The following is a 16,773-nucleotide window of genomic DNA, read 5'->3' on the forward strand; positions in this document are numbered from 1 at the left end:
TTATTACAATGGTAAGAAACGACAGATACGTCGTAAGCACAACACTGTTAGAGAATTACTCTCAACAGGAGCTGTTAGAGTGGATCACGTACGCACTGATGATAATTTAGCAGATCCTTTGACGAAAGGATTAGCTAGAGAGAAAGTCCATTACACTTCTAAAAGAATGAGACTATTGCCATTACTGCGATGATCATTCATGATGGTAACCCGACCTAAATGACTGGAGATCCCAAGAACTAGGTTCAATGGGTAATAACAAGTTATGAAGTGATATGAGATGAACATGTTGTTATAAGTGAAAGCAGCATGATTCCTGAAGTAACAAGAGGATGAATTATGAAAAAAAATTGTAATTTTTAATGAGATCTATACTCTATGTTGAGTGGAGTACCTAGGCTATAGGAGTACTCTTGATAGACTCACCTATGTGAATGTTGAAGTGGGGGCCGCTTCATATGAAATTTTGGGCAAAAATTTCTAGAGCGTTCACTATACCGTGATAGACGTGCATGGTCTTTAACGCACAGGCTTTATAGAATACACCTATGAAAAGGTTGTGTGTGGTTTGATGTCGGAGATAGAGTTCAAGACTTCGAGTCACTCTAGTAAAATCCGAATCTTACTCACTATGCAAAGGTTCAAGTTGTATGACACCTTTGTTTGTGCACAATTTTATGAAATCCTCGAAAATCTTCTTTTCAAATTTCAAGTGGGGGGTTGTTAGAACAAAGGAGAATGTGGATGAAAGTTTGAAAAAAAGAAAGGAAAAAAAAGAAAAAAAAAAGGCTTCAAGTCCAACATCGCTCAAGATAAACACTTGAATAGTGTTTCACTCCCTATATATAGAGAGCTCCTTTCTTCATTTTTCTTTGCCCCAGTTGAGAAGCATTTCCTCAACTTTTCTTTCTCCCTCTCATATTTCAGCCGATGCATTTCCGGCAAACTTCTCCCTCTTTCTTTCTGTCGCTCTAAAAATTTCAGTTGGCTATAAGAGTGACTTTTTAAGTCATATTTTCGGTTGGATATAAGAGTGACTTTTTAAGTCATATTTTCGGTTGGCTATAAGAACGAATTTTTAAGTCATAATTTCGGTTGGATATAAGAGTGACTTTTTAAGTCATATTTTCGGTTGGCTATAAGAGCGACTTTTTAAGTCATAATTTTGGTTGGCTATAAGAGTGACTTTTTAAGTCATATTTTCGGTTGGCTATAATAGTGACTTTTCAAGTCATAATTTTCGGTTAGCTATTAGAGTGACTTTTCAAGTCATATTTTCGGGTGGCTTTAGAGTGACTTTTCAAGTCATACAAGAGGGTATAATTCTAGAAAAGGTTCTCTCAGTGCAGTGGGAATCTTATACAGTGATCTGTGTTGTTTTATCCTGGGGACTTCGTGGTTGATAGTCTGCTTGCACATTTTTTGGCAGTGCCACGAAACGTCTTAAAGAAAGCGACATTGTCCGCGACTCAGCCAGTAATTTTTTTGGTTTGCCATAAACTATTGTTTCCACACAATTGCAGCTTAATGTATAGTAATTGCTTTTTTTTTCCCAATATTCTTTATCTTTAAAAACATGCGAAGTAGTAATAGTTTTCTCTTAGTTTAATCCTTATATGCGTGTGCATCAAGAATCTCATAATTATTTAAAACAAACCCGTATCACATTCTTGTTGTTTCTTAATTACGTACATCTACTAGCCACTGTCTTTTCATTGTAATTAACAACTCCATGTTACTCCAATAAAGAACCATATTCTCTAGAGCCACACTGTAACTACAATAAGGAAATCGGAAGACAAGACCTGCGGCTTGCTGATGCCATTCAAAAAAATATAATAATACGACAAAACTTATACAGTCTTTTTTTTATATTATTTTTCAATTAGAAATGGAATTTTACATCAATAAATTTTGTTGACCATTAATTAATATCTTTATTATACCAATTTTTAAAATGAAATTAATTTCAATTCTCAATGCAGAATAACACCAAAAGCACGTAAATAACTGTATCTTAGTTTTGTCCATAAATTTTGTCGTATTATAATAGCGCAGAGCCACCACAATACATGTAATGGAATTTAGATAGTGGGTGACCCACTATTATTATTTGTCTAAGTTTCTTAATTATTAGTATGAACAGCTTAATTGCCTTATTAGTATTTGTCTAAAACATGCAAAGTGGCATAATTAAACTCTATTGTTTCATATATCCCATAATTAATCATCATTTTCAGTTCCCTTTCTGTCATTCTCATTCTGTGCCCTACCCTACAATTGCACATGCAAATGTTCTGTTATCTGCTAGTTCAGTAGAAGTCATCACAGAAAAGTGATTTTAATATTCTGAATGCCCTTTACATAGGATTCATATAAATCTCGAAGCTACGGGTCTTGAATTCGTGGTCTAAACGCTAGCTATGTACGTATGATTAGTAGTTTTCAAAGATACCAACCATAATTCCACAAAAAGAACCATGAAGATATTTGCAACAATAATGTGATGCTGTGTGGTTAACTTTGCTTAATTTCCATGACTCTTCTCAACTTTTGCCATAGAGCCTTTAAATGGCCAATCAAGTTGAGCATGCATGTGGTACCCAGATGAAAAAAAAATATCCAATAAAACCCTAGAAATGACCACACATGAAGAATCGTCCTAAACCCAAAAAGGGAAAGTCCAAAAGGTTCCAAAGAGATATAAGTCTTCTCCAATGGCAGACCAACAGTGTCCACATTCCTTGGCAGCTTATATAGTCTCTGATTCCCAGCCACTGAAGTGGGCCAAGTGAGACCTAATGTGGAAAGAAGGTATGGGGGTGCTGACAGGTGTTGAACATAAATGACGTTAGATCTATCTTTCTTAAATTTATGCAATGATATGCTAAGTTTTAATTATTTTATTTTTCAGATCTACACCTAGCTAGCCCTTCAAGTTTTTCTTCCATTTTGCTAATGTAATTGTGCACAATAAAAGATAAGAAATGTGTGTTGAGGGATGCTAGCTCTTGATTTTTCTGTTCTCTCCATGCTTCCAGGCATGCTGCATGCTGTGGGAATATCCTTGTCCAATTGTCAGACGCACACCCTCTTCCCTGTCACGTATGATTGATAAATGCTGTACTCTTTTCAAATTCAAGACATGTCCTAATCTTTATAATAATAGTAATAGGGTTCTTCTAACCAAAATCTTTAAAACTTTTGTTAATGAACTAAAAGAAAAAAATATTTATTATAAAAATTATAACAGAATGTAATAAAAATTATGAACAATATAATTTTTATGTATTCCAATAAAAATCTTTCTTCATTTAGCTCTTTAACCAAGGGCATTGGCTAGCATTTGCTATAGTATTAATAATGAGAATAGTTAATGCCTTTTGAACCAAGTACTCCTTTCACTTGCAGTGCCATGACAGTTGTACTCTGCCCATTATAATTTGATAACTCAGAAGATCACCGGTCCACACATCAGAAAGATATGATTATTTATAACTTTGGTAGTGGCAACAAATTCGAATAAAGTGGCTTGCATGGGTGAGAAAATGACCCATGAAGTTGAAAACTCATTAGGCAATTGGAGAAATGATCATTTTGTCACACACACAGTTGAAGTGCACAAATCTGAACGTTAAACAGAAGTCAATTAATCACAATATTTAAGCATGCAAGTCATTCAGTTCAATTAAAATAATGATCATGTGTGCAAATATTTTCCAGGAGTACAAGGAGAAGTAAACACAAGCAATATTATCTTATTTTTTTATTTCCCCTTTTAAATATTTATATAAGAAACAAATGCAAACAACAAAAATTATGTTCCATTCTTTTTTTTATACATTTCTGAAAATAAAAATAAAAAAAAGACGATATTTGTATAATTATTTGTGACAAAAAAATATTCTTAAAGCAAATACACCCAAATTTTTAAAATGTGGAAAAAGAAAAAGGAAGATAAATGTCAATGATTCATACTTATTTTCATTCAGAAAAATCGTATCATTATAATATTATTGTTTTAAAAGAATTACTGATAATATTTTTAATATATTACATTTAAAATTTATTAAATAATCACGACTCGCATACCATGCATATATCTTATTAAGTGAGGCCCACGTAGAGATCATTTGATATGAAAAATAAGTTCAAAATGTTGAAAAAGATATGTTGCATGTATTACATTTCATTAATGTCCAATTTCCAAGCCACTCTTTAGTAGCTAATAAGTTTTTAATTTAATCTTAAATTTAACAATATTTAATTTCTCATGTTAAAATTTTTTTACCTTTCTATTAGTTTATCAATTGCAAATTATCGTTCTTAACGATGGCCACTGATAAATCACCAATATAATACGGTACTGGAAAGAAAATTGATATATAATTAAAATGAATACGACAAACACTCACAATGCAATTATTTGATGGAAATGTTTTGGGAAAAGCCGACAAATTAAGACCATCAGTTACTTGACAATATATGTTTACACTTTACATTTCAAAAACAAAATAAAAAAATTTAATAACTTAAGAAAAATAATATTTTTTGGTAGGTTTCAATTTTTTTTTTAATAGGTTAGGAACAAGTGATATGATATATACTTTAAAATGCATTTGATAAACTTGTAAATTAAAAAAGGTACGTACATGTCAACGGAAGGACATGTAGAATCTAACAGAAAAATAAGTTTTGCATTATGTCTTCTTTCTTTTTCGGTCAAATTTTGTTCACGCGCATTTGGGAATGGGATTACTGATTCAAAAAACGAGCTTTGTTGATTGTGAATTTATATAAGTAGGTTTTCGCATGATATAAATATTGATTTTTATACAACCAAAATTTATATTAAGTAATTTTCTAATACATAAAATATATTATAAATAAAATTTATAATAAATAAGTAACTTCAAATATATAAATTATATTTTAAATTATAATGAATAATTTATATTATAATGAATAATTTATATTATAATATAATATAAAAGTAGATAAGAAAGTAATCTCCATCTAATCATACTTAAAGTTCATTTACATTTGTCCCCTTTATATGTTTTTACTTTTCTTTTATTTCATCTTTAATTTTTATCTCTTCTTCATAAGTTAAGTTTTGATTACTATCGTTAACATTGCTACTAATGTGATTGATGTGGTCGTTGCTAACACTGCAACAAAAAATTTCTGATAATGTAAAATTGCTACAAAATTTTAGCAAGTTTTAAACTGCAAGGAATTTAAAATTGGTTGTTGAGCATATTGATGCTGATTTTGGTTTGGGGTTGTTGAACGTATTGAGGTTGTTGAATTCATGGCAACAGGATTAAGGGGTGAGAGATTGGAAGCTTATTCGAGACACTTTAGGGCAGAGCAAATTGGTTTTGATCTGTCTGAACTACATCGATTATTTTTGTAACTTGCAGAAAATTTTCCTTTTTCTACATTGGTGGGAACCACATAGGTTTAGTATCCCGAAACAATCCATGTGGAAAGTGACACCGGCAATGCTAGTCGTGAATAATAAAAACCACGACTTGTTTAAACCTGACAAAAAACACTCTTCATTTTTTGGATTATTAGATTCTCTAATGAAGATGAAATATTTTTTTTTTCATAGTTAGGTTGATGAATGAACTATTAGCACTATTCCTTGACCTAGATAATGCGATCATTGACATGGAAAACCTACTTATTAGGTCAGGGCATGCCCTTCTAAGAACTTTCGAAGGTAGTAGTTTCAAATTCATCATCACTTTCATCCAATGTGGCATTGGAAGATGATGACAAGGAATGCAACATAGGTATGGGTCAATCATTATTTCTCTCCTTTTTTTGTCATGAAATAAATTTTTAATGATTTTACACTCTTTAAAAAATCTTGTAGCGATTTTACATCATCAGAACAAATTTTCTAGCAATGATATTATACTAATGATATTAACAACGGGAACAAAAACTTAACTGATATGCATGTGTATGGACAAAAATTTACTTTTATTCATTAGGAGGAAAAATGTAAATTTACGACAACTATAGTACCAAAATATCAATTAAACCTAATATATCATAAATAAAGTTATAGTAATGATATTAACAAGGGTGCCTATGTGGAACCATAGAAATAGTATGTATAGCTTTTAAGGGTAAAGACTATGATCCAGGGGTATTTTGGCTACCATATATAAAGCACAATTCATGGCAATGGCTAATGTACAAGGGCGGCAACAAACCAGGAACCTTTTTCTCTTCCTGGTGTTTGGAGCCATTGCAGTGCTTTAAATGCTGTTGATGTTCAGAGAAGTTAACTTAACTATGACATTTTTTGGGGCAGAAAGTTAACTTAAGAGAAATGATTTTTTGATGTATGTAATACTTGTACATCTTGTACAGATTGGGATTGGGGTGTATTTGCATCCTTATCATTATCAATACTATACCTTTTGCCTTTTAAAAAAAATGAAACATATATATTACTTTTTTAGTTTGTTGAGAGAGAGAGGAAAAGACAAAAAACTATCACTACCTTTCTCAAAATTAAGGAAAATGTATAGAAATATATGGCAATAGCAATTTGTTATTTATCATCACATACTTTCAAGTATAAAGTTCAGTTACTACTTTTCAAAGCATGGCTGTGGCTGAGAAAAATGAATTGGGGAGTAAGGGAGCACACGGTAGCTCATCATGTGCAATGTTCTGCCTAATTGATACAGCGTGAATCTAATTCCCGCTATAAAGATATTGATTTGATTTTTTGTCTTATGAACACAATTACTGTGGTGGAAATTAGCATTTGCTTTTATATATAAAAAAAAAAGTAATCAATTTATATACAATACTCCTTCCATTCTTTTTTAATTTTCGGCTTTTAATATAAATTTTATTTATTTATCATTTTTAAAGTCCAAGATAACATTAATTCATTTTTTTTGTCAATTATACCTTTATCCCAATTAATTATTTACATATTTTTTAATACATGCTCTGAATCTAAATTTAAAAAGGAAAAGGGTAAGATGCAAGTACAGAATAACAGAAATGGAAAAAGATGAATGCTCTATGAAAGATCAATTAGAAGATGATAATTTCGTAAAAAGAGTTGAGGACTCCTTTGACTGCATGCAAGTTGAAAGGGTTGAAGACTCCTTCGACAACATTCAAGATGAAGCTGACTCATGCTTGCAAGAGGACAAAATGCAAGTTGGGAGTTCTGAAGTTGATCAAGATATGGCTCCTCTTTGGTGATTCATGGAGGAAAACATAAAGCTCCAATGGACTTTGACTTAAATGCAAAGGCAGACAGTGGTTTTGATTTAAATAAATTTCCAGAAGAAGAATTTTCTGAAGAGGGATCGCAACCGCTGGAGAGAAAGATGCTAAAAATTCTTTTACCTGCGTTTTATAATTTAGAGCTCTGTAGTAATGAAATAATGGTGTCAGTATGCTTGATACTGAGATATTGTTAATGCTTGAGGGTTCTTGATAGCAGGTCTGTTATGAAATTATTGCGGTCATAGGAAGGGTAGTTGCTATTGTTATTATAGTATATATTGTTTCTTCAAATCAAAACTTTTGGTGGTAATTAAGCATTTTAAGAATAAAATTAGAGGGAAGTTTAATTTTGTTTAAAAGGTGTTAATTGAACAAAGAAAAATGCTTCAACAAATACCAAAAGGTTGGCTGGGAAAAGAAACGTTAGCTTACATTCAGGAAAACACGTTAGAGATAATTAAAGAAATTTCAACCAATTGGAAACTAGGAACATGCGTTAGTTATGGAGAGAGAGAAACATGAGTATACCGTAGCTATGAACATTGAGAAAAATATGGTGAGGGAGAAAGGACTTAATAGGAAAAGTGTCCACAATTTTATTAGGAAAAGAGTGAAGAAACTGTATTTGTTGGTTACAGTGAAAATCCCCTAAACGACTATTATATAGCAATAGAGGGAATATTAATATACTTGCGTATATAAAAAAAAGTAATACATACTATTAATATATCAAATATTATTTGGTATAATGTGTGATATTATTAGTATGAATACATTATGTATAATGACGAATTTAACTTTAGGTAGATTTGAAAACTATGTAGTATATAGTGAAAGTAATTCTAACACTTTGTCCCTTGGATAATGACAATTTTTTTTTAATGTATTCAATGTTTAAAATTATTGGTGGGAGACATAATATCATTACAAGAAAGAGGATGTGCAAGAAGATAGACGAGAACACGCAGAAAACTGAAGACACATTACTGAGTGAAACACTCCCACAGCTAGTAGCCTGAATTTAAGAATCTGCTTGTTGATGGTGACTTCCCAACCATGTGTATAGAAAGCATCATCCACGACGTTTCAGGATTCTGTGGTTAGGTTTCTTAGTCTAGAAAATAGGGTAAATCAATTGACACAAGCCACAGCAATCCTCAGATTCCAAGTCTGGAAAAAAAAAAAAAAAAAAAAAAAAAAATATATATATATATATATATATATATATATATATATATAAACTAGGAAAATAACACCCTTTTCTTATATAAAGCACAAGTGTTCTCAATGGGAGGTAATTCTATTTGAAGATTGTGGGATCATCATGGCTAACAAGCGATAAATTCTTTTTTCAAATATTTAATATAATCATATATTTAGGATTAAAAGTCAAGACCTAAAGTTAAAAATATCTAGTGATCTATATGTTCAGTGATAAGTAACACACTTTTTAACATATATATATATATATATATATATATATATATATATATATATATATATATATATATATATATATATATAAAATTTATTATTAATTAAAATTATAAATAAAAAATAAATATTATCTGTTTTTTAATTTTTATAAATGACAGAGAGCGTTAACAACTAGTATATTTCTTCTATATATGAGATAGTATTTGTCACCACATATTAACTTACATATTGAACAATTTTCTGAACCACTAGACATCTTCACTTGCCAAGGTCCCTACGAACAATGGAGTATTTTTAATAGTGGGCCCCACAGGCCACTCATAGTAAGTGAAGGAGATAGACAGAAATCACAACAACTCTGTATAGAATTTGGATTGCTGTTATAGTAGCACTTGGAAAAATATGTGATGATGATCTCACAAGATTTACAGAAATCCCATTTCACATGGGTGCATATCATATCAGTAACTGTCCTAATTGGAGTGAAGATCAATGGACCCTGTGGTACAACACGAACATAGTACTGCACATGAATATATTTTGCATAGGTCACACCATTAGTGTGTGCCTCAAAAATCATACCACAACACAACCATATATATGATAAGAATTAGCTTGCTAGGGTGTGGTATGGCATGGAGAGATTAAAATCTTTGACAAGCCAATTGGCATGCATGGTTTTACATGGAGTACGTGAATAGATTGTGAAGTTACCTAGGGTGTCCCTTTTAGGATATTTTTATTTTTCATGAAAAGCGGTTACAAAATTGAGACTTGAGAGTACGTGGAAAAGGGTCATTGGTGCTACTAGCTAGTGGAATATTTGATGCTTCACCCATTCTTTCTAGTGAATTGAAATCTATCTTCTCCTTTTCATTTTTTTCCTATAAATAGGTGTTATTGGCTGGTGAGAAACCCAACACTCCCATGTTCCAAAAATCAAAACCCAACTCTCATTTCATTCTATATATTCGTTCTCATCCCTTCTCATCACTCTCCCTACTTCTCTATGCATATATATGACTAATTGACTATATATATATTTGTGATTTTATTTTTCTTTTTTATGAACAGTACTTGAAGAAGGAATATTGGGGAAACGAGGGAGGGAGGCATTAGTTGGTAAGGTTGTTGACAGAAGATAGAGAGCACAGATGATGATATGCACATATACATGGAACAGGAATTTAAGCAATTGCATCTCACTCCTTTGTGCTCTCTAAGCTTCTGTCATCCACCTCCACTACCCTCCTTTTTCTCACTACTCGTCCATATCCATATTACTCCAATGCTGTAAGCTTTAATCTTCTGAAGTTGAATTCATACTTAGTATATGGTGATGACGATAATATAAATGTTAAAACATATACACATATAACTTGTGTGAATTAACTTTTCCTTCTTCATGATTTTAACCTTGTTTTTCACCTCTCAAAATTTCAGCTATTATGCATAACCATCAGCTTCTTAGATAAATATTTATAGGCATTCAATGACCATGTTCCTTTGCATTTTGCAGTTAGACGCGCACCAGTTGTGGCTTTTGGAGATTATGAATCTGTTCGTTGATGGTATGGAGAAAAGCTATTAGACTGAGAAGATGGAAAAATGAGTTAGCCTGAGCAAGTGCTGTAATTCTTTCCATATACCTCTTCTTTTAGGAAGCTTGATTATATTTTGCTCTACATAAGTAATAAGTAAATCATAACATAATGTGTCTTCAACGATCAAAGAATATTAGATAGAATTTGTTTTTTTTTCTTTCCTCTTTTCATATAATTAACTAACGAAGTGATAATATATAAACACCTCTGAAACACTTTATCAACATCTATTTTTTTTTTTCTTATCCTATACATCATATATCACATATATATCATACCTATTTTTTTCCTTTTTTAACTCTTTTCCCTCTTTAGATGTTAAATAACATTCGGTGTCCTCTAATCTTTTTCCTATCTAAAGCATTAAGAACTTTTTAGAGTTTGGAGGTACTTATCAGACCTTAATTAAGGTAATATATTCTCATCATTTCTGCTCCTTTCATGAAAGAAAAAAAAAATCACTGTCAAACCGTGATTCGCAGGAAAGGACTAACTACCTCTACCACTTGCTCTGTGGAATCAAAGGAGCAAATGAAAATGGGAATTTTCTGCATTAATTGGAAGACTATGGAAGCCAGCGAGTTAAACTAATAATGTACGGATCCAAAATGGGCATTACATATTGTAGGGCATATACTTTGCAGGATTTTCCAAGTGAGTATACCCCGCAATTGTTCAGTGATTCGCAAAGGTGGCCTCTGTATCAGTCAATGGACAACGTACGGATGCATTACAAAGGGATCAGGCTTCTCATTCCAGATTTCATGTGAATATATCTAGTCATTAATTACAAATAGTATTTATTATTCACCAACAAACCAATCCAGCTTAATTATATGTGTTATTGTTATCTAACACTTAATTTCTCTTCTATCTCACTTTCATTTTTTTTTCTACCTTTCTCTTTATTTTTTGTCACATCATTGAACTAATTTATTATATCAATTTCTCTTTTTTCTTTAATATTTTTTTCCGTATATGTCTTCTCTCCCTATTATCTATATATACACTCCAAAAATGGGATGTAAGTTTGATAATTTTCCGACATATACAGTTTTTGCGTGTGTATGATAAATTGATAATGCATATTAATGCACTCGATTCAACTAATTACTGCAAACATTTAGAATAAAAAAAACATGCACGCTCACAAATACCGCACATTTAAATATAGATATGGTTAAAATATCATAATCAATATTTAAGAGTATAATCAAACATATATACATATAAATTTAATAAATTATATTAACTATTCAAATTTCAACTTTTATTTTTTCTAATGTAAAGCTAAAACTCTTTATTTTTCTCAATAAAGTGGACCCTTGTTTTAAACAAGCTAGCTCCTCATCAAAAAAACAATCTAGCTAACATATAATCTAGTCTGTCAACTATCTAAAAGTTTGTCGTTAGTGTATAGTAGTATAAATTAAAATTATGAAATGACCCCATTATGCGACTTTACATATATATTCCAACTGTCATAGGCGATTAATATAATCCATTAGTTATATAAACGTTTCATTTTTTGTTTTGCAATCCGAGATAGACACCATTTTGTCGTAATTAAACAATGTGAACCACATCTAGAGAAGTTATATCATTCCCCAATTTGACATATGCATATGCCAAAAAGAAGAAAAATTAATTAAAAAAACAATAATCTTTTCGACCGTTTTCTCTAATCCTAGCTCCTAGCTCTATCTGTAGCTAGCTCCTGTACTGTATTCAGATGAACCCTTACCAGGTCGCAAGTTGGGACATCATTTATAAAGCCTGTCTTAAGCCTAAGGCTCAAGTATTAAATTTTTATTTGTCTGTATTGGTATCAAGGTCACAGCATATCTGTAAATGAAAATGACCCTTTTCAAAAAGATTCGTGTCACTGCCTTTCATATTCAAGATATTGTTAATATTAGTAAAACGGAAACAATATGGTACTGACGTGAAAATTGATTATAAATTAATCATTTACCTTTAGAAAATTTCAGTAAGGTGAAAATACTTTTTTTACTATATATATTCTTCATCAAAGTTAATCTTGCTCGAGCAACATATATAATCGATCATTATAAACAATAATATCTTTTTAAATATTTAATGTAACTATGAATATTAGAATTCGGATGTGAGATTACTTGTTAAGCTGTATAAGCTTTACATTATAAACAAATTAAATGTTCATTTAACAAGTAATAATCCCTAAAGTTCTACTGCGGTTTGGATTTAAGTTGAAACTTAAATAAAAACGGAAATACACATGCACAACACCTAACCCATTAATTCATGTTTTTTTACTACGAATCTGAACGTTTGTATTTGTTGGTAGTTGATTAGATGATAGTTGATAGTTGATAGTTTTAGAGAATTGTTTTAGAAAGAATGTTATGTCATTGATTTCTTGGATAATTAATTACAACATAACAATTGTTTATTTATAGGCTCAAGTCACCAACCTCTCTATAATGGTGAATGTTTTTTCATTACTTTAGGTCTTTCTAGAGTTTTCATGATAAATTAGTATCATGATAGTTCTAAATTCTTCTATCTTATACATATAGTTATAGTTCTAGATTGTTCTACCATATTCATACACATTATAGTTCTAGATTGTTCTACCATATTCATACACACTATAGTTCTAGGATATTCTACTATTTTCATACATATTATATTTAAGAATATTCTAGAAATTTATAGCAATTTCAACACTCCTCTTTGATGCAAATTTCTGTGACTCCGAGCATAGCTTGTAATTCTTCAAATCTTGGTCTCGGCAACGCCTTCATGAATATGTCTGCAATTTGATCTTCTGTTCTGCAATATTCGAGTTTGATCTCTTTAGTTGCTTCAGGTTCTCTGATAAAGTGATACTTGATTGCTATGTGTTTTGTTCTGCTGTGATGAACAGGATTCTTCGCCATTGCAATTTCTGATTTGTTGTCGCAGCTGATTTTAGTAGGCTCATCTTGTTTTTCTCTCATGTCTTCAAGTATCCTACGAAGCCATATAGCTTGACTCGTTGCTTCAGTAGCTGCCACGTACTCTACTTATGTTGTTGATTGTGCTGTCGTAGCTTGCTTCTTCGACGCCCAAGAGAACATTCTCGATCCTAGTGAGAAAGCATAGTTGGAGGTACTCTCCATGTCATCTGCCGAACCTGCCCAATCACTGTCAGTGTAGCCAAGTAATTCTTAGTTAGTTTTGGTAGTATACCTTATACCGAACTCTTTTGTTCCTTGTAGATACCTCAAAATTCTTTTTCCTGCTCCAAAGTGTATTTGACTTGGGCTTTGCATGAATCTTGATAGAAGACTTGTAGCATACATTATGTCAGGCCGTGTAGCTTGAGACTTGATGTAAAGTGTAGGCTCACTCTTGCTCCTCCTGAATCCTCGATCCATGAAATACTAATCGATTTTGCTATACCATGCTCGAGGTGTTTGCTTCAAACCGTAGAGTGCTTTTCTTAGTCTTAACACTTTGCTTTCTTTGCCTTCAGACATGAATCCTTGTGGCTGCTCCACATAGATCTCTTCTTCAAGTATGCCATTAAGGAAGGCGGATTTGACATCTAGTTGATGGATACTCCATCCTTTTTGTGACGCAAGAGCTATTAGAACTCTTATGGTATCAAGACGAGCTACTGGTGCAAATGTCTCATTGTAGTCAATTTCGGGTTGCTATGAGTAACCCTTAGCTACTAGCCTCGCCTTGTGTTTCTGTATGGTGCCATCAGGGTTGAGCTTTGTCTTATAGATCCACTTAACCCCAATGATATCTTTTCCATGGGGACGATTTACTAACTCCCATGTGTTGTTTTTCTCGATCATCTGTATCTCTTCTTCCATTGCCTTGACCCATACTTCCTGCTTTGACGCTTCTTCAAAGCTTCCAGGTTCAAGTATGGCCAAGTTACAGGTTTCATATATGTCCACCAAAGATCTTACCCATCTTGGAGTAGACTTTGGTGATGATAGTTCTTGCTCTTGTTGTTGTGGTGGAGGTGAAGGTGGTTCACCTAGGCCTTCTTCCTTAGCTTCTTCTTGAGGTAGTTGAGCAGGTATAAGAACGTTCTTCTCCACTTTTTCTTCATCCCAATTCCAAGAAGCGTACTCATCAACTTCAACATCTCGACTGATGATGAGTTTCTTAGTTTGCAAGTTATAGACACGATAGCCCTTAGAGATATTGCTATACCCAAGGAAGATACCTCGCATAGTCTTGTCTTCAAGCTTGTGCCTCTTCACGTCTGGAATATGAATGTAGCATATAGATCCAAAGACCCTTAGGTGCTTTGTTGATGGCTTCTTCCCGTTCCAAGCTTCAATTGGAGTCTTGTCTTTTACAGACTTAGTTGGACATCTGTTGAGTATGTAAACAGCAGTGTAGACTGCTTCAGCCTAGAATATGTTAGGTAGTCCCTTCTCCTTGAGCATCGATCTAGCCATTTCCATAATTGTGCGATTCTTTCTCTCGGACACTCCATTTTGTTGAGGAGAATATGCGACTGTAAGTTGTCACTCAATGCCTTCATCCTCACAAAATCTTTCAAACTCGCGAGAGGTGTACTCTTTGCCGCGATCACTTCTTTGTACTTTTATCTGTTTTCCACTTTGATTTTCAACAAGGGCCTTGAACTTTTTGAATACTCCAAAGACTTCTAATTTTTCTTTTAGAAAATATACCCATGTCATTCTAGAGAAGTCATCAATGAAGAGTATGAAGTACCTGTTGTTCTCATGTGATGGCGTCCTCATTAGTCCACAGACGTCCATATGTATCAGCTCCAATATATCTTTCGCTCTCCATGCTCCGCTTGTTGAGAAAGGAAATCGGTGTTGCTTACCAAGGAGACATCCTTCACACACTTCATTGTTCTCCTTTATGCTTGGAAGATCTCTCATCATGTTTTTCTCATGTAACAACTTCAAGGCATATGTGTTGAAGTGGCCAAATCTTCGATGCCATAGCCATGAATCATCAACTTGTACCTTTATGGCAATGTTTGTTGCATATTTTAAATTTAGAGGGAAGCTTCTATTGCTCTTATTCATCTTTACTTGGGCTATCTCAGACCTTTTATTTTTGTTGTCTAAGATTTTGCATACACCTCCTTCAAAGTGAAGTGTGTAGCCTCTCTCCATCATTTGGCCAATGCTTAGAAGATTTTCTTTTAGGCTGGGAACTAGTAAGACATCATGGATGAGTCGCGTACCTTTATCTATCTCCACCATGACAGTGCCTTTGTCTTTTGATTCAACCACACTTCCATTTCCCAGTCGAACTTTGACTTTGACAGACTCGTCAATGCTTTTGAAAATAGTCTCATCCTTGGTCATGTGATTGCTACATCCACTATCCAAGTACCAGCTTCCTCCCTTTTCTTTTATTGAGTCTTGAGTGGCATAGAACATACATTGTTCTTGATCATGCTCCTCTGCGATATTAGCTTGATGCCTATTTTTGTTGCGACAATTTTTCTCTACGTGCCCGAACTTCTTGCAATGGTTGCATTGTGGGATATTACGGAACCAACAATTTTTCTCTGCGTGGCCTTGCCTTTTGCATATATTGCATGAAGGATTTTTATCTGTTTTGTTCTTAAGGAAATTCCTAGAACCTTCTCTTCTTCTAGAAGTTTCTCCATAATTTTTCTTTCCTCCATTTTCTTTGTTTTGGGGCTGAAATTTAAACTTTGACTGGAAGGCCTTTTCAAGTGTATCGTCTTTATGCCTATACAGTCTTTGCTCATATGCTTCAAGAGAGCCCATAAGTTCTGTCTCTGATAGAGTGGACAGATCTTTGGTTTCCTCAATCGTTGTCACGATTGGGTCAAACTTTTGGGGCATAGTAATTAGAATTTTCTCAACAATATTCTTGTCAAGAATATCTTCTCCAAAAGCTCTCATTTGATTAACTATTTCTTTAACTTTAGAATAGTAATCTTTAACTGTCTCAGACTCCTTCATCTTCAATAGTTAAAAATCTCTTCTTAGAGATTGAAGTTTAACGGCACGTACCTTAACACTTCCTTGAAACTCCTCCTGCAATGTGTTCCACGCTTTTTTGGTAGTCTTAGCTCCCATAATTCTTGGGAAAATTGGATCAGTCACCGCTTGTTGCAAGGTGAACAACGCCTTTGAATTTTTCTGTTTATTTTTCTTCAACTTTTTTTCTTGAGATTCATTAAGAGCTGAAGTATCCGCGGGAACGGTGAAGCCTTCTTCTACTATGTCCCATAAATCTTAAGATGAAAAATATGTTTCCATTTTAACACGCTAGAAATCATAATTTTCACCATTGAAGATAGGAACAGAAATAGTTGACGATTGAGTAGTGTCATCCATGGCTTAGAAAAAATATTATTGGAGTGGGTTAATAGTACAAAGGAAATTTTTGAAGTAGTTGGGAGGATTTTGGAATGGTATGTAGGTAATATAACTACGCCCAATGT

General features: G+C 32.9%; 1 long non-coding RNA gene across 1 annotated transcript; it reads left to right on the forward strand.

Annotated features, from left to right (window-relative positions):
• The first annotated feature begins 9,457 nt into the window (after positions 1-9,457).
• LOC114419230 lies at positions 9,458-11,212 on the forward strand. The gene is made up of 2 exons (XR_003668208.1): positions 9,458-10,005; positions 10,232-11,212. It is a non-coding gene; the product is annotated as an uncharacterized LOC114419230 (long non-coding RNA).
• The last annotated feature ends 5,561 nt before the right edge of the window (positions 11,213-16,773 follow it).

This window comes from Glycine soja, chromosome 7 (assembly GCF_004193775.1).
Source record: "Glycine soja cultivar W05 chromosome 7, ASM419377v2, whole genome shotgun sequence".
In the NCBI taxonomy this organism is placed as follows: domain Eukaryota; kingdom Viridiplantae; phylum Streptophyta; class Magnoliopsida; order Fabales; family Fabaceae; genus Glycine; species Glycine soja.